At 39.3% G+C, this 20,598-nt stretch overlaps 1 protein-coding gene across 2 annotated transcripts in view; it reads left to right on the plus strand.

Annotated features, from left to right (window-relative positions):
• The window catches only part of KIAA1456 (KIAA1456 ortholog), a 129,155-nt gene that overhangs the window by 77,191 nt on the left and 31,366 nt on the right, over positions 1-20,598 (plus strand). Inside the window, exon 1 of one of the 2 annotated variants that reach the window (XM_014945637.1) lies at positions 15,042-15,156. The exons of the other annotated variant lie outside the window; for it this stretch is intronic. The gene's annotated coding sequence lies outside the window, so the exon portion shown is untranslated. Of the gene's footprint in view, positions 1-15,041; positions 15,157-20,598 lie in introns of those variants that run through there. 2 annotated transcript variants of the gene reach the window in all.

The following is a 20,598-nucleotide window of genomic DNA, read 5'->3' on the forward strand; positions in this document are numbered from 1 at the left end:
TCCTGAGAGACGAGCATCATCCCATCAAGCTGATGTTTCAGACATCACGTTAATATGATTAGTGATAAAAAAGATTACAATTTCCCTAAATTAATAAAATTAATTAATTGTTGCCTTCTTTTACGTAAAGCCATGTCAACATGATGCAACCCAGGTGGCAGGAAAGAGAAGTGAGCTTTGCCCAATCTATTAAAGCTCATCTGAGCAATTAGATTTTTTAAAAGAAGTATTCATGTGGGTTCAGCTTTTGTTTTCATTCATAAAGAGAAGGAAAACAGAAGAAGCTTTCAGAGCACTGTTTCTTATCTTAAGGATACGAGTGACAGCCTAGCTTTTGCTATGATTATTTAGGGGGACTATATGAGATATTTCCAAGCACTCAGCAGAAGGTCTTAAAATAGAGACCTGACATTAGTCATAGCATTTTTGACTCTGAAACATAGAGCCAGCAAGTGCCAGGTGAATGCAGTATTTAACTTACAGGGGATGGTCCAAGTGTGGAATAACATCGAGACTAAATGCCAGAATCTCCTGAACACATACTTTTCTCAGCTGGGTGTTGAAAGGAGCAATTACTGCACGATACTTGCCTAGAAGAGGGGAAAACACTGTATGTGCCAAGTTTGATGTTTCCCATAATTGGAATTTTCTTGTCAAAAATACTTCTTTAGCACCTTTTGTTCCGGCTTATGGAAGTTAATGTATTTCTCCTGACTGTGTTCTTAGAAAAAATGATGATGTTCCTTTACTTTGGGACTGATACTGGATGATAGTGTTTATAGATCTCTAGTGAGTTCTTTTGAGGCAGTGTAACAACAAGCGAGGTCACAGGGATGCTGGATTGCATCATTGATTAGCACTGACAATTTTTAAGGCACAAAATGACACTGCTGTTCGAGACTAATAGAGGATCCTTACAGCAGAGAAATAAATAAAGAGAAGAAAAATAGTATATTTTCAGATGCCTGTAACAAATGCACTGAAGTCCCTAGAGGCTGCTTTTTTGTCAGCAGAGTTCACACCAACTGTCAGTATCTCTGATGAATGATTTTCTATTATGCACATTGAAGTCTGTGAACCAGAGGTGTCCTTTTAATATTTATACAGAAATGAGTTCATTGTTTCCAAGGCAATTTCCTCTAAATCTCTCTTCAGTCTTCAGGGCTATGCCCTGTACGATGCTTGGAAAATCCTAAGAGCAAGCCTAATTTCTTAGTGCCAGAAATTCTTTCTTGGGCAAAATCTGTCTTGCTTTAAGAAAAGATCTCATGCTTTCTTTAAGGGGTACAATGTTTAAAATTAAAAAAAAAAAAAAAGAAGAAAAGAGACAGATGTTTTGGGAATACAAAGTTCATTAAAATTTCTCAAGGTAGAGAGAAGCAATGTATTTTCACAGAATTAAATTAGAGAGGTGATGTATTTCTCTTGGAAGTGTTCTGGCTGAGGGAACTGAGAGGTGAATTGGCAATAGTTACATGCCTGCTGGAGGATAAATAAATAAATAAATAATGTATAAACATGCAATTAAAAAAAATCCCTCCTGATTTGGGGCTAGTACTATATTGCTCTTGAAAAGCTAATAGAATAACTGTCCTGGGAAGAGCACCAAGAAAGAGAGGGCTGGCGAGAAGCCAGCTGACTAACACATGTAATATTTGTAGTGTTTGTGATGAAAGGCAAACTATCTTTTGGGCATCAATCCAAAAGCAGCTGTTACCTTGACGACTGCAGGTAATGGATGGCTGTAGTGTTCATCTCTCCAGATTCACTTTTAACTAACTACTAATAAAAAAATTAGAACAGCTTGTCTTTTAAATGGCTTCATGTGGCTCTCCAAAGATTTGGTGCTCAAGTGATTAATCTGTTTCTGTGAGTGGCAATTTTGCAAATAGAAGTGAATTTGGGGAGCCTGACACATAACAAAGACAAACAGTTATAGGTGAGGTCATTTAACTTTGTGGCTGCTTTAGTGGAAAAATCTTCATATTAGGGAAATAAAGCACAGAGTTTCTATACTGTATTTTAAATGCAGGTGCTCAGGCTGTGTCTGAGCCCAGGCTCACCTTATGTCTTATTATCTGAGCACAGGCAGACTGCTGGTGAGCTCACCAGCACAGATGTGCTCATACGTGTCTCTTTGTGGTATGGACATGTTCTGGCCATGTCTGTCTGCTCAGGTATTTCATTGTGTCCCCCATTATGCAGGGTGGTAACCTTCCATGGCCATGCTAGCTGGGGTCCCTGGTGGAAGGGGGCAACCTCAGGTGGCAGTGCAGCAGAAGATATATCTTCTAGCATAGTCATGTGAACAATGCACCAAGAAGTATGTCATAATCTATGTTGTCCTCAGTGTTGGCACTCTCAATAACCTTCTTTTACTGGCTATTCTAGGTCAGCATGGTCTGGCTGGTGAACTGGTGCCTTTCCTTCCGAGGAGATAGAATCATAGGATGATTTGGGTTGGAAGGGACCTTAAAGATCATCTTGTTCCAACCTATCTGCCATGGGCAGGGACACCTCCCACTAGACCAGGTTGGTTAAAGCCCCATCCAACCTGGCCTTGAACACTTCCAGGGATGGGGGATCCACAACATCTCTGAGCAACCTGTTCCAGTGCCTCGCCACTCTCACAGTGAAAAATTTCTTCCTCATATCTATTCTAAATCTCCCCTCTTCCAGTTTGAAGCCATTACCCCTCATCCTACCACTACACACATTTCTAAAAAGTCCTTCTCCAGCTTTCTTGTAGGCTCCTTCAGATACTGATAGCTGCTATAAGGTTTCCCCGTAGTCTTCTGTTCTCCAGGCTGAACAACCCCAACTTGGGAATGACTATTTCATGCTACCCTAAAAACTGACTGCCTCCTCCTGCTCCTGCTCTTAGCCCAGCAGTTAGAGTACAATCCTGTGCGTGTTTCTGACCTGGCTTGTGTGGATGCACAGCCTCACCTAGACCTGGATAACGCCCTCATGCACTGTGGAGGGAGTCTCTAAACCCGAATTTGGGTGATCCACGTATGAGGTATTAATCAGGTAACAGTGGCCGAGTCTTAAAAATATTCTTGGTTGTGCTTAATGATGACACTGTCAAAGTAAATCAAATATTAAAGCTTCATACTTTCTGTGTGCAAACTGATCCTTGAAGCTGTCCTCAGTGCTCCAAATTAGATTCCCAGGGAACTCATCAAGGTTAGCAAGACTACAATTTCCTACTCATGCTTCAAACTAGTATTTTTAGTTATGCTGAAGTTTATAGTCAGTATATAGGCCCCTTAAAAGAACTGGGATTTCAAAGATCCTCAGGATTTGCATGTGTTTTGTCAGTTTCCTGTGAAAGCAAAGGAAGCTCAGCAATAGTGATTGGGTTTTGATAATGAACTCATGATGGCAAGTTATACAAATATCCTTCTGGGCCTTTTAGTAGATTTTCCTTTATGGAAAATATTTGTTAAATCCTATACTTCTGTCACACTCTGATATGTATTTTGATGTTTATCTTCTCTAGCACAGAGGCGTTATGTTTTCAGCTGATGTACATCCAGTTACTTAGCAATACAATTTAATGTCTTCTATATTAATAGTGTTGTTGGAAAGTGCGAACAGTCCTTTGACAGAGCTATTAAGTCAGCCCTGGGAGCTACTGCTATTTTTATACATGAGAGATAAACAGCAAAAAGTTTAATATTGATACTGAGAATTTTATTCTGATCCGTAGCACCTTATCTCTGGCTGCTGTGATATATGGCAAAGCCTCAGGGTATGAGCTCTACAGAGCTGTTCTCAGAAAATTGTGTAACTGCTTGCTCAGTTCCGGTAATTCTGGCTTTTGTCCAGGGTGTATTAGTCCTTGGGTTTTGGTGCATTTTGTGTGTATGTATATGTGTGCATATTTAAAGTTTTTGTTGTAGAAAAGCTTTTGCAATTCCCCTCTTTATACCAACACAAGATAAATATTCAAGGTACAGCCCTGCAAGATTATTAAAAAGCCACAAGTCTTATTCTTGGCAATGAAACAAAATTATGTAACTAAACACTCCTGACATATTCATTGGTTTGATTTGTTCTCGAAGACTTTGCAGAGCAGCAGAAGGGCTTCAGTATCCTTTGCTATGGCAGCTGTTACTGGTCAGGAGAACACAACACAGAAGGTTGTCCAAAATGACCAACCAAAAATCCAGCAACGTTTCGAAAGCATCCTTAAGAGAATCAGCAGGGAAGCTTCTTCTCCCTTTCTGCTCTCCTCCTTCTCTCCTGGGATCATCTGCCTGCCATCACCACCAGCTTTATCTGGCCATCCAGGTCTACTAGAGATCTGACGTACTTTCTTACCAATTGATTGGAGATTCTGATCAATATCAACAGATATGGCTACTGAATAAAGAAAACCTGGACATAGATTGAACTCCAGTTTGAAGGCAAGTGGGGCAGAAAACAGCAAGGCTTATCCTGTGCTGTAGCAGGTGTTGATGAGCTTAATACAGTCAGGAATATATGCAATTAGAGATATTACTTCACAACATTTGATACAGAGCCAGAGGAGGAAGAGATCTTCCTCTGTGTTATAATACAGTAGAAACTGTGTAACACTTTTAGCAGTTTCTTTTGCAAGGAAAAAAAAACAAAACAAACCAACAATTGGGGAAGTAGTTACAGTATTTCCACTGGCCTTAATTCAAGATGGAAATAAAGAGAATTAGCATCACCTACTCTGTCAGGTCACTGCAGAAGGCTCTTTGGCACTCTAGCGAGAGCAGTTTGGTTGCCAGGAGACGATAAGTTAATTTTGGAAGGTAATGCCCTCCGAGCAAGTAATGCCATCGTTCTAGATCAGAGTAAAATCTAATGCTCTATAGTGACAAGCTTGCCTTTTAAAAGGATTTACCTCTCTACCTTACTGGGAATAAACAAAGTGTGCTGCTGCATTGTCTCTTGCTGGCAGAACAAAATCCTGAACAGTAAAATCTTAGGGTGCTGTTAAATACTCAGCATAAAAATAATGCTCCAGCAGGCTCATCTAGGTTGGGCCATCTGCTAGCTGTGCTGGTACATATGTCAAATGACAGATTGCCAAAACTATGTGTCATGACCTTAAAATAAGAGGGAGCCCAGTGAAATGTTGTAAGGACAAATTCAAGACAAGTCTTCAGCAGTGTGGCGTTAATTGCACGATATGAGAAATGGTGGCTAAAGGCTTTTGGCCCACTAAACATTTACTGATGCTGTTAAAGTCCATAAAGTGCATAAAATGCAAATGGCAGCAGAGCAGTGTAGAGGCAGGAGACACAAGAAGCTGGATCTCTGACACCAGTGCTGACTGGTGCAATGCAGAAAACATTTCTCTTCGGAATAGCTGCAAATCTGAATCCTCGTGTGTTCAAATTCAGAGTTGTGGAAAACACAGGGAAGACAAGGGTTTGAGGCAGGAATCACTCGAGAAACTGTTGGGGCTTTTCTGGCTGGAGGTGGGATACATAATCATAGGGGTTGATCTGAACTGAAAATCTGGCAATTGTTGGAGAATTTGGGGAAGGGGGGAAACAGGCGCATGGACTGCAGAGGTCAGCACGTGGTCAGTCCTAATCTTGCATGATTTTGACGTATTCTGCTTGAAAAAAAAGCATAGGAAATATATTGTAAAAGGTATGTACTTAACCTATTCCTAGAGCAATTCTATACCTTCTTATCTGTTTCTAAGGATGAGTGGGAAAATGACAGGATTTTATGGCAGCCCTGAAAATGAACAAAATTGTTTGCTTGTGTGGGCATGTGTTTCTTTTCTTTAATCTCCTTTTGTTTCATTCTGGATTGGTATGCAAATTGGTAATAGAGGAAGGGGGATCTGGAGAAGATGTAAATCACTGTTTTATAAATATGGTGCTTTTAATCCAAAAGTTCACCAAAGAAAGGAAGTGCTATCATATAGATTTTACAGATGGGGAAAATGAGGCACAGATCGGTTACTGTGAGTTGACAAGATACCTATCACACAAGTGGCCCTTCCAGACTATCAATCCAGTGTTCCTATTGATATTTTCCCTAGGTGTAGCAGGATTTCTGAAGAAAAAGATGTCCCCAGCCCTAAGAAAACCTGAGTATAGTACACAGGTGAGGAATCTAAACCAGGTTGCTAAGTTTAGGCAGTAGAGAATCACACAGCTTCCATTCAGCATTTTGAATAACCTGGAAAAGCTTTTTGCTCTGCAAAACCCAGGCTCTAAGCAAACAAAGACAATTAAAAGAGTACAAGTGCTTCAGGAAACAACTTTTGAAGGGACTGTCGGGAAAGGTGAAAGAAAGACATCATCAGACATTTGGATGATGGGTGCCAGTGATTGTTTTTTACTATTTTTGCAGTTGTCTTGCAGTGTATTGCATGACACTTCATGGACTCAAGCCTTGCCACCATCATGAGATGCCTGGGAGGGGAGGGTCCCTGCTGGCTCTGCTGTATTTAGCTATGCAGGGTAGGAGAAGGAGATGGAAGAAGTAAAAAATGGGAGGATAATGGGAGAAGAAGGTGGTGGCAGAAAAAAAGGCAAAAGAGTGCTAAATGGAAAGTGGAGAAGGGCTTAAAAGGTAGAGAGTAAGAGACAAGGAACGTGGAGAGTAGTGGAACAGGGGAAAAATATCTTTTGAAATGGAATTACAAGTCCAAGAACATTACTTTCCTTAATTACCAATGAGCTTTGCAGAACAGAGAATAACATCTCCTCCTGCTCATATGCACTCTGTATTTTCCATTTTGTGTATCAATGCTGTTAGCAAAGCACAGAGCTTGTAATTCAGTCTTACCCCATTATCTTAAAGTTTGCTAAAAGCCTGGGGCAACAAAATCTAAAGGTAGTCTGCCTTTTATGCTGTTCCTGCTTTTATGCAATGTGACAAAGCTGTATATTTTACAAAATACCTCTCAGAATATGTCTACTCCAAGCTATTTTGTCCATTCTTACTAGTCTACCCCAATACAATTTTTTGTTCAAAATAAAAGGTTTTTGGAATTCATTGGCAGTATGTAATTTTGTATTGTCTTTTCAGCCTGATACCTGGGGCAGAAATGGATCCACTGTGATTTGTGAATCAAAACATTATCAGCTGTGACAAGTCCATAAGTCAGTAGAATAGACTGAAACAAATCTTCATTGGTCACTGGTGTGAAAAACAGATTTTTATTTTTTTTCTTAATTCTAGCCATTGCTACGTTCTTCTGATGGGAAATTCTGTAGAGTTTCTGGCAAAACCCAAAAAGGAGTAGGACCATTTTGACAGAAAAACAGTGGCTTTTAGGGGTTGTTGCACTAAAAGGGAGTTAGCTGGAAAGGCATCTTCATGACATAAAAGTCAAAATACAGTGATAATTGTGAGAGCTATAACTTACAAATAGGGATTTTTAGGTTACCTGGCTAACAGCTAGTCTCATTAAGCAGGAAAACCCAGTAAGGATGGGAGAAATGATGGTGGGTGGAGGAACCTTTCAGTGCTGAACAGTGGAAACAGAGCGTCCTGCATCAGCCAATTCCTTAAAACCGTCAAAGGAGAGCAATCTCTCATTGACCCCAGCCCATGATGGAGCCCATGCAGAGGAATCAATCAAAAGCTCTTTTTGTAGAAAGCAGACTGAACAGAGTAATTGCTCAAATATGGGACTTGCTGTGGGAAGCAGGGGGAGAGAATTTAGGATTTAAGTAAAATGAATGTTTTAAGACTGTTGTAGGAACGTGTCAAATTTCTTAAGAGTTGTTTAAGGGAAGGACTGAACGCAGGAGATGGAGTGATAGGGGTAGGCTGGAGACAAAGAAATGTAGGAAAAGAGAAGGGAAAATGAGATAAGAGTCCAGGCATGTGGGCAGCTGCTTGGTGGACTTACCTGACTGAGCCCTGGACCTGATCACCTCAGTTTGTCCTAACTTCTTATTAATCTTATTTCTAACTGTCTCCTGTGTGTGTGCACTCTATTCTGAGCCCTTCTGTGTGGGCACTAGTGAACTTCAAGTCGGACCAGTCGGTGAGCAGAAAGAGGGCTCTCATTGTCTCTAGGGTCTGTAGTCCAGATGCCAACAACCTGGGGAGACTGGGGACCTGAAGGCCAGCAGATGCACAGCGTGAGCATCTAGAGCTGGTGGCTGAAGAGACTTGCACTGTGCATGTAAGTGCTGGTGAATTTCATAGAATCAGCTTCAATCCTGATCAGCATCAGGGGAGTAAGAAGATCAGGCTGCCTGTGCTGTCCACATCTACGTGAGCACCATCTGTGCTTATGCAGGTGCTGGTGAGGGCACTGCTCTCTGGGGTCAGTTGTGTGCATGTAGTTTGTTTCTGCCTATGTGCCTACTGGGAGCACACCTGCTCAGCCTGGCTAGCAGCTGGGCTTTGGGACATGGAACTACAGCATCATCCTCACATCTGCTGGGCTGGGGCAGGAGAAATCCCCTGAATCGTGAAACTCACTGGATTCAGCCACGTTGCACAGCAATCATTTCTAAATGGGTCTTTTCCTATTCTGTTTCTTTAAGGATAAATAATAGACTCCTCAATATTATCAGCAATGATCCAGAAATCAGTGCTGATGAAACTAGCAGATATCGCAATAATTGATATAAAAGAGTCTGAATTATTTTCTCAAGTGGGCTATTCAAGAAAAATAAATGTTTAATACAAGAATATGCAAGATCTTACGTCTAGGTACAAATAGCACAGGCCTGCTCTAGAGCACAGCAGTGGAAAAAATAGTAACACGTAAAAAGATGTAGTAGATGAGCAATTCAATGAGTGCTCCAGTTCTGATGCTGTGAAAAAGATGAGTGGAAGCTTTGAAATACTAAACTAGGAAGTAGGAATAGAAAGGTCCTATGACTTCTGCCTGTGACATTTGTTACTTCCCACAGAAAAGTGAGCGATTTGAATTTTGTATAATGAGCCTTAGTCATGAATGCTTCCTCCTGAGGAGCACTCATACCTAAGCACGCATATCTAGCCTGTCTTCCACCTTCTTAGTGCTGCTGTCCTCTGTGTACTTCTAATATCCCTTTGCACTCAATCAACTGCACATACATTATTTTGTTTCTCTGCCACAAATTTTTGCTCTTTCAGATTCGTTCAGGACAGTTTCACAGTCACAGACCCATGCACTACTTGAGAAAGTTCAAGTATGTGATGTCAACAAGTCTACCTGACTGGTAAAACAATTGTGAACTGATAACGGAATTATAGTGTTTAGACAGAAAAATATAGTGAGGTCCCATAGAAGAACTGCAACAATTATTTGAAAATTAGAGAATATGCCTTATAATGGTGTAATTAAGGGATATAAGATAACTGAAAGGTGATGATTATGGCACATAAGTTCCAGGAAAATATCATCAGGTAGTAATACTCTCTTTCAGTCTAAAAAAGTATCAACATCAAAAAAACAATAACTGGGATCAAACCCCATGCAACCCTGTAATCATCAGATGTAAAATTGGATTTTTACTAGTGTGGATGATAAACTATTGCAACAAACTGGATGTTTTAGGAAGTATGAGATTTGGTGAAACACAAGTAATAGTCAGAGAAGTAGATAGAATTATTTATCCTGGGATGTTCAGAGAGGTGTGATCAGATTACTTCTGGTGGTCTCTAAACACTAAGTCATAATAGATTTTTAAAGGTGTTTTGTGCTTCAGTTGAAAAATTATAATGTCTCCATATCCAGGAGGGATGAAAACTGACAGGATGCTAAAGGAGGCCAAGTTCATGGTGAGGTAATATCTTTTATTAAAAATGAGAAAGTACAGTTGTGTCTATGTATCATAATTTTAATGTATAGTCTAAAATAGCTGTTTTAACTTTAAAGTCCGTTTTCAGACTTCAAAATCTTGAAAACTGAATCTAGTAACCACATTTTCCATCTTGAAAAATGATAAAAATTTTCATAAATAATTGACATATGTTTGCAGGTTGTGCCATGTGGTAACTTTGGACATTTAATACTATGCAGTTATTTAAGTTTCTGTTCTGAGGTGTGTCTTGCATTTCAAACACATTAAAATAAATAAGAAAACATTAAATTTATATTTTTAATAGACTTGTGATTTTTCAGCGTGTGATTTTTCAACTAGTGTAACCAGGTTGGTTATTCCTACATGAAAAAGAATGAAAGAAAACTGTGAAACTTAAGGGCAAATCGTTATTGAATAGAACAAGAAATGTCTTTGTTCTTCCAGAAGGAGAACTTATTTAGGAGAGCTGATTGAAAAAGCTAAGCTTGCATGAAACTCTTACGTTTGAACAAGAGCTGACGATGAACTTAACGGTGACTTGCAAAGGATTTTGTTTTGAAATTGAGCTTGTTCCTTTGTAGGCAGGGGGCTTTTAAGTTGAGAAAAGGAAATAACATTGTGAACGGCATTACAAATTATGCTCTTTTTGAAACAATCTAATCCAAGGTTGCTGGTACAGGCTCTTGGCTGGCTCAGCCATCCTCAACTCTCACACTTGAATGGAAGCCCAGGACTTGTAATGCTATAACAAAATACCCATGATGTTCTGATGTTAAATGGATATTAGCTAACACCCCCCCAACCTATCTCCTTTTTTCAGCTCTTTCCTTTCCAATTTTGTGTCTTCGTTATTTTTCCAGCTGTTACGGTTCTTACAGGCTGAGCATGTTTTGTAGTTATAATGCCAAAGGCAAATCCTGTGGTTCTTAGTACATTTTAGACCATTTTCAAAGTGTTAAATGAACCTAATAAGACATAATTCCCTCTTCACTTTGATGTCACTTTAAGGCATCTAAGTGTTAGATTCATTTGGTCTTCCCTTCCCTTTTGGATGTTAGATCCATACTCATTTTAAGCCTGTTCCCTCTCTTTTTCTCACTCACTTCTTACAAACTGCAGCAGAACCAAAAAAAATTGTTGAACGTTCAAAGCTAGTATTATTTATTGTCTTTGATTATTTTAAATGATAAATTCACATATAAGAGTATATTAGTGAGACCAAATTGACTTTGAGTGTAAGTGTTCTCTAATAATTATTGGAGATTATATTTCTGTTCTGTAATTATACTGGAGGGGAATTGTCATGTCCTCTGGGTTGGGCTAAAATCTCCTTTGAAGTCAAAAGAAGTTTACATTTTACTTAAGTGCAGGTGGGATCTCATTCATTAATTACTGAAAATTAAATATTTTAAAGTAAGCTTTCCCTGGGCATCTAGGACCCCTCAAAAATCTGCAGTGGAAACTATATGACAGAACAAGCTCCCAGTATAAAACAAGTTGTGGGTACTAGGATTTAAAAGTGCAAAATTGTCTCCTCCACTCTAATACTGCATGATAATCTAAAATAAAAGAAGAAATAGGACTCTTCTTGTTAGCATGTAGATTTCTAAATGAAAATCTATGTCAAATAATTAGAAGATATGTAGAATCTCAAAAATCTGAAAAAACTTTCTATATTAGTAGTACCTGAGTTACCCCAACATAGTATGGGGCATGAGATTAGTTTTGTAACAGGAAAGGACAGTTTCAGAAATCTTTGATAAGCCAGAGTTCCCAGTAGAAGAGTCCTGAATACTTGCAGAAGGGTTTATTTCATTATGATCTGCTAGGTTTTAATTCTTTGACTTGCATGGATTTAAATTTCCACTTGATGGTAATTTCATTGAAGTATTATTCAATATATTTAAATTAATGTAAAGAATTAGCTGAACCTTGGTCTGTCAGAAGAAAATAAATATCACTAGCTACAATGATTCAAACACTGAACCAAGTCTTCCTCAGCAAGGGTGAAAGAATGTTAGATTATCATTGCTGTTTAATTTCTTTACAACCATGTGAGATAGAAATTGCATATGAAACAAGAAGATGATAGATAATGCGCAATGACCTGTCAGTATTACATACTATGACTGCTGTGGCTGATGCTTTAAGTGGCAATAATAAAATTATTGAGTAATTTTTTTTCTCATATTAATATAGTTAAAGCCATTTCTTCTGCTGATCCACAGACTCTTACCAATCACAGTTTATCCAGATAAAAGAATTTAGTCTCTGCAAACTACAGGTAGAAGATTTAAGAGACAAATCAGCTTGTCTTTGGCTTCTACACAACGGTGGTTGCTCTGCCTCATGCAGTGCTGGAAATCTGCACTGAAGGCATGCTTTGCTTTTGCCAGATAATGCCAAGCTTCCAAACTAAGATAATTTACAGTGCTTATTTATATTTGCAACAATTTCCAGCATTGCTGTTCGGATCACATTTTGAAATGTTTTTGACCCCAGTGTAACATTTGTGCAATCTGAGAGTAATTTTACCCAAATGTAAGTTGATTTAGAGAAATTTTGTGAGCCTGACAAGTGTTGAGGAAGTACCAGATCCCCAAATTCCAGCCTGGTCATGGAACCACTAGTTTTATGGAACCACAGCCTCTGCCAGCCAAGGAGATACAATAGGACTGAGTGATTTAAACTGACATTTATTGCCAATGGTTGCAGCGTTTGGAAGCATTCTGTTCATTAAATTTCTGTGATATCTCCTTGGAAGTCTCTTGAAAATGAACCCATTTTTTCACCTGTTTGCAGAAATTATACTTTACTCTGGGTTCTACTTGATGATTTCTGTATTTATTGATATCATCAATATTTTCACATATAAAAAAAATAAAAATAGAGAATGCTTGAGGGTTTCAAGGATTTTTTATGATTATTGAGGATTCTTACGTACGTCAATGCAAATAACAACTGAATCATTTTGCCATCAGAGGAACTGAAGACAATTAAAGTGCTGTCAGCTGCAGTATATAGAAACTGGTGTGCATGGGATAACTCTCTTGACATTTCTTGGTCATGGAACTCCAGGTCTTTTAAAGTGCCAGCAGGTCAGCAGCTTTTATTCCTCCGCAGCTCAAAAACATGGATTTATGTAAATTGTACTAGGTGTTATGACAAAGGCAAAATGCCTGTGGGGTCACATATGTAGTCTTTTTTTATTGGAAGGTTTATTTCTAAGCTCACAGATGGAATAGAAGCAGTGGAAGGTCATATTGTAGCTTGGTTCTCTCTGGCTGACAGTGGGACAGGTGGGGATACAGGTGTTGAATGCCCAGGATCAGCTCGTGGGAGCATCAGACATTAGGCCTTATTTCTTCTCAGGATTTGGGAGCCTCAGGGAACCATGTTGGTATAATGAGAACAAGGACCCTAGATAATTTTGAGGCGCTTGAATGTCTCTATTCCAGAAGATTTATTTGTTTTCTATCAAAGTAGATACACATTTGCAATTTAGTAGATAATGGCATGATTGAGCCCTGAAATTAAGCAGCGCGGCTACGGGAGAGCTATGAGGCAAAATGTTTTTCATGTCTGTCAGCACAGACTTCAAAACCCCCCCCTTCCCTTGAAATGCCATCAAGATTGCCCTCTAAATGGGAATGTTATATCACTGAGTAGAATACTGAGTACTTTCGAAACTCGTGTGGGTGAATCACAGTAATGTAAGAACCAGTAACTTTAAGACTGTTGTATTTTTAATTATTCTGCAAGAATCACCTTTTTCCCTTGGAAGGCACTAGTAATGGTGATGCACTCTCCAGAAATACATCCAAACGTTTCTCAGTGCAACAGAGTTGCACCTTACCTGCAACTCTTGAGTCTAATGACTCATTTTCCCAATGTTTTATTGTCGTCTTGTAATAATCATTTCTGTTTTGCAGAACGCTGAAGATAACTCACGGAGGAATTGTCCTCCAATCATGTTAACAACCATTCCCACAGCTGCTGAGAGGGATTTTAACGGGAGGTGCTTATTTGCTAGGATGTCTCGCTCAATAAATTGTGATTCTGCCAAATGCACACACATGAAAATCTTCATGCGGTTGAGCTGCTTCACTTGCACAGTGACTGTTGCTCTGCAGTTAAAGAGCTAAGATCATAACTTGTTGATCCTTTTTGATCCTTTAAGGTTGGTAGTTATTTCTTCAGTTCAGTGGTTATTACTTCAAGGGATTTGAAGAGGAACGCAGAGTACATCTCAACTTTCAAAGTTTAATTCTACTCCTTCCTTAATGCAATATATCCTTTCAGATACAAAAATCGGCAAAATATTTGCTGACGTGTTTTGACACAGTTTGGAATATATTTCCAAAATGAGAGTATTTTCCTCTTATCACTAGGTGTGTCCTTGTGTCCATACTGTAGGATTGCAGTACGTTTGTCAGGAGTGTAGTGTGACATCTCAGAAAAGCAGAGGGAAGGAATCTGCTGCCTCCTGCCCACTTCTCCAATGGAGGCGTTCCGAAGCCCGGTATGGTATTTCGTTTCAATTTGTGAGTTCCCTCACTTTGACTGGGAGGTTTTTCTTGGATCCGTGGGAGGAAACAGACATTTTGTGACATTCACATTTCTGAGAGAGGCCAAGAGAGCCTACGATTTGTGTGTAGTGAGTCTAGACACAACCTGAAATGGGACCTGAATCCCATAAGGTAGCCTGAGGCCAACTATTATTTTTTTTTTTAAAGCACGTATATGTCAGAAACCTGTGACAACAGGGAGTTGGGATGAAATGAGGTGTTATTCAGAGGCGGGTTGGCATGCAGTGTGTCTGTGGAAGCGCTGCAGCTGAGATGACTGTCAGAGGAGTACAGATGTTCTGCTTTGAGGGACGGCTCATCTGGCGCAGAACAGATGCTTTGGGTTGGAGCAGAGCCTGAGCCGGCAGGCTGGGCTGGTTGGATGGATGCTGGCTGGCTCCTCGCTGGTCAAACATCTTCTCAAAGCCAGGCATAGTGGGAGGTGCAACACAGCCACCCCCAGATGTCTCTGAACAACCTTATTCTGCCTCTAACTTGGAGTTTTAGCCAGAGTTCAGGACTGGCCCTTGTGTGCTACAGTGACAGCCCCAAAGCTCAGAGGGGGACAAGAACAAAGTGGCGGTGGTTCTCACACCCTTGGAAGGAAGGGAGATGACAATCTATTTTTTCTGTTCTTTGCTATTTAGCTCAGAGAGTTATGTGTTAATGCACAGAACAGCTCGGAGCAGCACTGTGGCCCCAGTCAGTGTGCTGGGAAATACGAAGCAGGGATGCCCAAGTGATGCTGCAGCGCTGGCTTTGTGTGTTACTCATGCATATCTCGGCCTCATCTTGACCTCCTCAAACTACCCAGGCAATTTCCTATGTAGGTAAGGAGAAAAAGATCATTAAAGAGGCAATAATACTACAGAGGTAAAGATTTTGCTGATTATATTGGTTGTGGATAAGGATAGAAGATAACGTTTTTTACAACTAAAATATTGTAGAATAAATGTGTTCATTCTGTTTTAGCACAGTGTATTAAGACTGGGAATGCAAAGTTGGCTTCTGTGCAGTTTGTGTAGGAGATCTTTTCTTCTCATGGATCTAGCTGTTGAAATCAACGGCATTAAATGCTGTTGAGACCCCATTACCATTGGGTTTCCTTACATTTTTGGAAACTAGATAAGGTACTAGATGAGCACTGTAATATGTAGCTGTTATGTGTTTGCCTTGCTGCTCAGCTTCAGCACTGCCAAAGTTGCTTTCAGGACTTTCAATAAACCCCTAGTATATGTTAAAAAAACTTTTATCAGAACCCATTAGTAATTGCCAGACCATATCCACAAAAAGAGAACCATAGAATTTATTAAATTAAAATAGTGCACAGAGAGCAGGATGAAATACTGTAAAAAGCACATTTGGAATACTACCAAGAACTTTATGACACAAACCACAACCAAACTGACATCTTTCTTTCTTCCTATGTTATATTTTCATTAATTGAGGATAATATGTAAAGTTGGTCCTTTATTGGACCTTTGAAAGCAAGGAGCCTGTTGTATTCTCCACTACTAGCAGGATTTCAGCAGGTCCTCAGCTGCCAGAAAACAGGACCATATAGCCCATACCTGGGGTATGGTATGGATTTTGAGACCTAGCTCTCTGTAGAGTTCAGTTTTCCACCAGTCAGCTGCAGCGTACTTGTTGCCTCCTGTATTTATAACCTCTGCTTCTTTGCTTTCTAACTCAGTTCCAGAGGATTTTTGGGGTATAAATGGCCTGTTGAGGCCATTTCCCTCATTTTCAGAAACAACAGCTGCATGTATCTAGCGATTGTCATACTTCTTGTCAAGGAGTTTTTGGGTGTCTCTAAAAAAGGCTATCCTGCTCATTGCTTATGTGCAAAGACCTCCTCACTGCTTCTCACCTGTGAAAAATGCTGTGTATGCAGCAGATAGATAGGCTATCAAGGAAAATTAGGCAGATTAGCAATTCTGTCTGCTTTGATTGAGACAGGGCAAAGAAATATTTTGCTTGAATGGCAGATGATGTGTAAGATATGATGTCTTCTTTTAAAGAAATATAAATCTTAGAGTCCCATCAGTGCATCAGTTCCAGGCTAGTCTCATAAAAAGGTCTAAGGACTATCATTTGTTCTGCAGTAGATTACATATTTATGTTCAAATCTATTGGACATTAGGAAAAAAAAAAAGACAAAACAAAAAAGCAAAATGATTTGTCAGGAGTCTGTCAGGAGTCAGTTTCTGCTCAAGATAACCTTGTCACAGTGGTTACAATTCTATTACTCTCCTGCATGCCAAATCAATCAGAAAAGCTTGAAGAAATAATCAAACACGCATTTTAGAAAGATTATTCTTTGTTTGAATTAGCCCGCAGGATTCTTTAAATAGCAAACCCCACATTAGGGTTTTTCTGAGCTGCTGTTCATGCAGCCCAATGACGTTAGATTTAAATAGGCTACATACAATAGCTTTTTATTTTTGTAAAGTACTATCAGGCCAGTCAGAACCAGACAATATAATTAGCATTTCTTATTCCCTGGACAGTCCCAGTAAGGCTGTTGTTACTAACTCTGATAACATCACGGAGAATGACTCAGATACACTGGTAGATAATTTTCCATTGTAATTAGGTACGTAATTTCTATCATGAAATAAGGCAGATAATTAATGCCTCATATTTTGTTTAAAATATTTAAATCTTATTAACCCCTTCAGATGCTTTTACAGAAACGATAAAATGAGACTGAAGTGTAAAACTCTTAATTTCTGCATATCAATTATAAAAAGATGAGTCTTTCATTAACATGCTAAATTAAGTTTTAAGAGCAAGCTTATGTAATGGGGGGGACAGGAAATTTAGACTAATACTCTGGCAGGGAACAGTGTGAAATCAAAACAGAAGGCACTGTCTAAATTGCCTTATTCTTAGCCAAATTCTTTGGCTAAGAATACAGAGGGGTTGCTTCCTTAAGGCAGATGTAGGTGTCACAGGGCTCGCCACTGAGAGCCCTGCTCTTTCAGACATTCATCTGCCTCATGGCACTAGCAGTTTGGCATCTGCCAAAGCTCATCCATATGGTGAGATTTAAGCACGTAAGGATGACGTTCATAGAAAAGAACACATGAATCTTGTCCTCAGCTAGCTACTAGAAGACGGGAATAATGGGTTGTGTGGTTTTAGAAAAAATTCTGCCTTTTCCTAGGAATTAGATTTCCAAATTTGAACTATTTGGCTCTTTATCCACAGATAATTTCCTGGAAAAGCCTAATCCCTTTATTTAAAAAATTCAGCCTCAGATTTAGGGATTCAATAAAGCTGATTTTCAATGCTCTTCTTTTTCACAAGGAGCCAAAAAGAAAACACTGTGGCTATGTCTGTATTAAGGAGGTTCGGTTCAAAGTTACCCAGACTGGGATTTAAGTGAGCTTGCTTGAGTGTTGAATGTGGTCTGCCTATGAGTGTGGATGTCTTTGGTAGGTAAATTAAGCCCTGTGTGTTGACAGTCTTCTCAAGATGGTGAAAAAAAAAAAGCTTAGATGCTGATGTCAGAGCCATTAGGGACTTGCAAATATATTGACAAGCAGAGAACCCCCCAAAAAATTACTTGGATCCCAAGAGCAAAGGCCATTCCTGAAAACGCAATCTTTCATGTTTGCGGTAGGAAGCAAGGCTTGGAAAAAGCAGTCTGAGACTGCAGGACAAGGGATTGTCCCTCAGAAACCACCAGAGAGAAGGGGAGTTATAACAGAAGTGTTGTGTCAGAGCCTAAAAATAGGTATTTTTACTTGTAGCTACAACTGAAGTTGCTGCTCTCTCCAGAAACATTGCTGAAAACTCCTAGAGGAATGTGGGAACTTGCTAGAAGATGAGAAAACTCACACACTGTTTCTCTTGTTTGTTTGTCACTGATGCCTTTATACTTGGTGGACATAGCTGTCTACAATGAAATTACTCGTGCATCTGTAGATGGCTTTGTAGGTGACATCTTTCTGATTAAACTACTTTGAAGGACCAAAGAATGCAGTCTTTCCCCATCTTTCTGTTCTTCACAAATTTGTTGGTCACATATTTTTTTTCTTTCCAACAAAAGAATCGAATAAACTTGCCATGTCAACAGTAATGACAGGAAAGACTGCTCTTTAGGTCAGGCAGAAGCATCCTTATGGTCCAGGGAAATAACTTCCTTGGTTATGATTGTTATGTTTTCTTTTTTTGATATGGTCCTTCCTAAGAAATGTATATATACCACTTCCCCTTCTTTCTTGGCTGGAAGTCTGTGTAAGTTTTTCTTACAGAGCAGAGGCAGCTCTTCTGGATCTCTGAAGAGGCATATTTTACAAAGGCATATATTTAAGCTTATCTCAAAATTCTAAAAGGATTATTTTTTGATCCAAGGGACGAATCAGTCAGAGATGGCAGAGTGCCTTCATGAGTTATTGTAAATTATTTATGAACCACAAGTTTTCATGGCATGTTAAAAATTCATACGAAGATTAGATTTAAAATTTAAGTATCTGAAACTAGCTGAAGCACTTCTTCAGGCTTGTAATCAGGCGGATACATAGCACTATACACAGCAAGGGAGACCTGGGACTTGTGTCCAGATCATCAGATGTAATATGTAGCCATCTCTTATTGACAAACAGTCTGAATTTGGTCCTTGCACAAACACCGTGGCCTCTCCCTCTAATCATCCAAAGTCAGAACATGTCAGTAATATATGTTCACTCTTAAACAGCCTGATTTTACTTTACTTAAGCTAAATTTCTTTAGGCAGGTTTGGATTGGTAGCCAGTAACAACTTCTTCAACTAGAAAGTGCTACTGAATGTGAGTGGTGATAGTGGCGTCTGACACAACATTTGCTCTTTGCTATCTTTCTGGGTTTGGAAGAGGTATAAAACAGTAGCCTTGCCCTTGATTGTCTCTTTTAGTCAAATCACATAGCTTTATATTCATCTTACTTGACCATAGCCATCTGAACATCAAACGTGCTGCAATTTAGTGGATATTCTCTTAAATTCTTAACAAATTAAAATTACTGACAGTGGAAGTAAACAGAATGCTCCATTTATCATTTAAAACTTTTACCTTTTATATGCTCCATTTATCATTTAAAACTTTTACCTAGATGGCAAATCAAATATATTTTGATTTGTGCTTATGGGATTTAATTTGCTAAAACCACTTCTCTGAAATTCCTGGACTGGGAAGGCTAATAAACTGAGATGCTTCAGAGTTGCCAAAAGGAACAGCTCTTTAAACATGAGGCTCGAGAATTTGTGTGGGATGGAGAAAACCTCATTGTCTTCATTGTATTTAAATTTGAAATTCTAGGGAGAGAGTCTTCTAATACAGAGGTGTTATAGTTCTGAAAGAACTGAGATAAAGGAAAATGAAAATATTTACAAATAAAACCTTCTTACATAAGAGAGGGAAAGCAATAACTGATATAAGTGTAAAGTAAATGTTTTTATTCTCTGATATTCTCTGCCAGACTTTGTACAAAATATCAAATATTCAAAGATATTTTAGCTAATTGTTTACCTGGCTCCAGATGGTAAAGAGTTGCTCCTTGTTGTAGAAGTGAACATAATCATCACAAGTATGTGCATAAGTGGAAAGGAATGCCCCCAGTTCTGTAATACAATTTTATAGCTCGTGGCTTGTCCTTGGCTGCCTGCTGATTTGAGGCATCTCCTGCTAAGAAGGAGCTGTTTCCATAAGAAAAAACTGCAGGCAGATGGAGGTATCAGATATTGCACCTTGGTTCTCTGAGAAGATGCTCTTGTTGTCACAGGAATGGCAGTTCTCCTCTTGACTGATGATCTTGTGCTTTTTTTGATGTTGTCTTCCTTTCCACGGAGCCTTGTTATCTCTGACAGGAAGCTCAGCTAGATATGAGCACTTGCACTTTCATTTCCTTTGTGGAAGCAAGGGCAATCAGTGGAGCAGCACAACAGTGGCATATTACTGAGCAAACTGGGGCCAGGTGGATAAAACATCGCAGCAGTTAGAATTAAAATTTGCTAGCTGTGGCTTCCTTTATGAAGAAATTGATTAGAAGGGCCTCTCCATGGGTGAACATCTTGTCCCTGTCTCTCCTTATCTTTGTGTCCTACAGCAGGGGCAGCTTTGGATTGAGAATTTACAGTCTGCTCTCTGGAGATCAGTGATCTCCTATCAGGACAATGGTCACTAAGAGTGGAGAGTGTTGCATGAAGAAGATGTCCGCCACCGTCCTGAGTGCATACCAGCACAAGTTGTGGAAGGGTTTGTTCACACAATCTTCCTCCACAAGAGAAC

Source organism: Calidris pugnax, unplaced genomic scaffold, assembly GCF_001431845.1.
Source record: "Calidris pugnax isolate Ruff unplaced genomic scaffold, ASM143184v1 scaffold58, whole genome shotgun sequence".
NCBI lineage: Eukaryota > Metazoa > Chordata > Aves > Charadriiformes > Scolopacidae > Calidris > Calidris pugnax.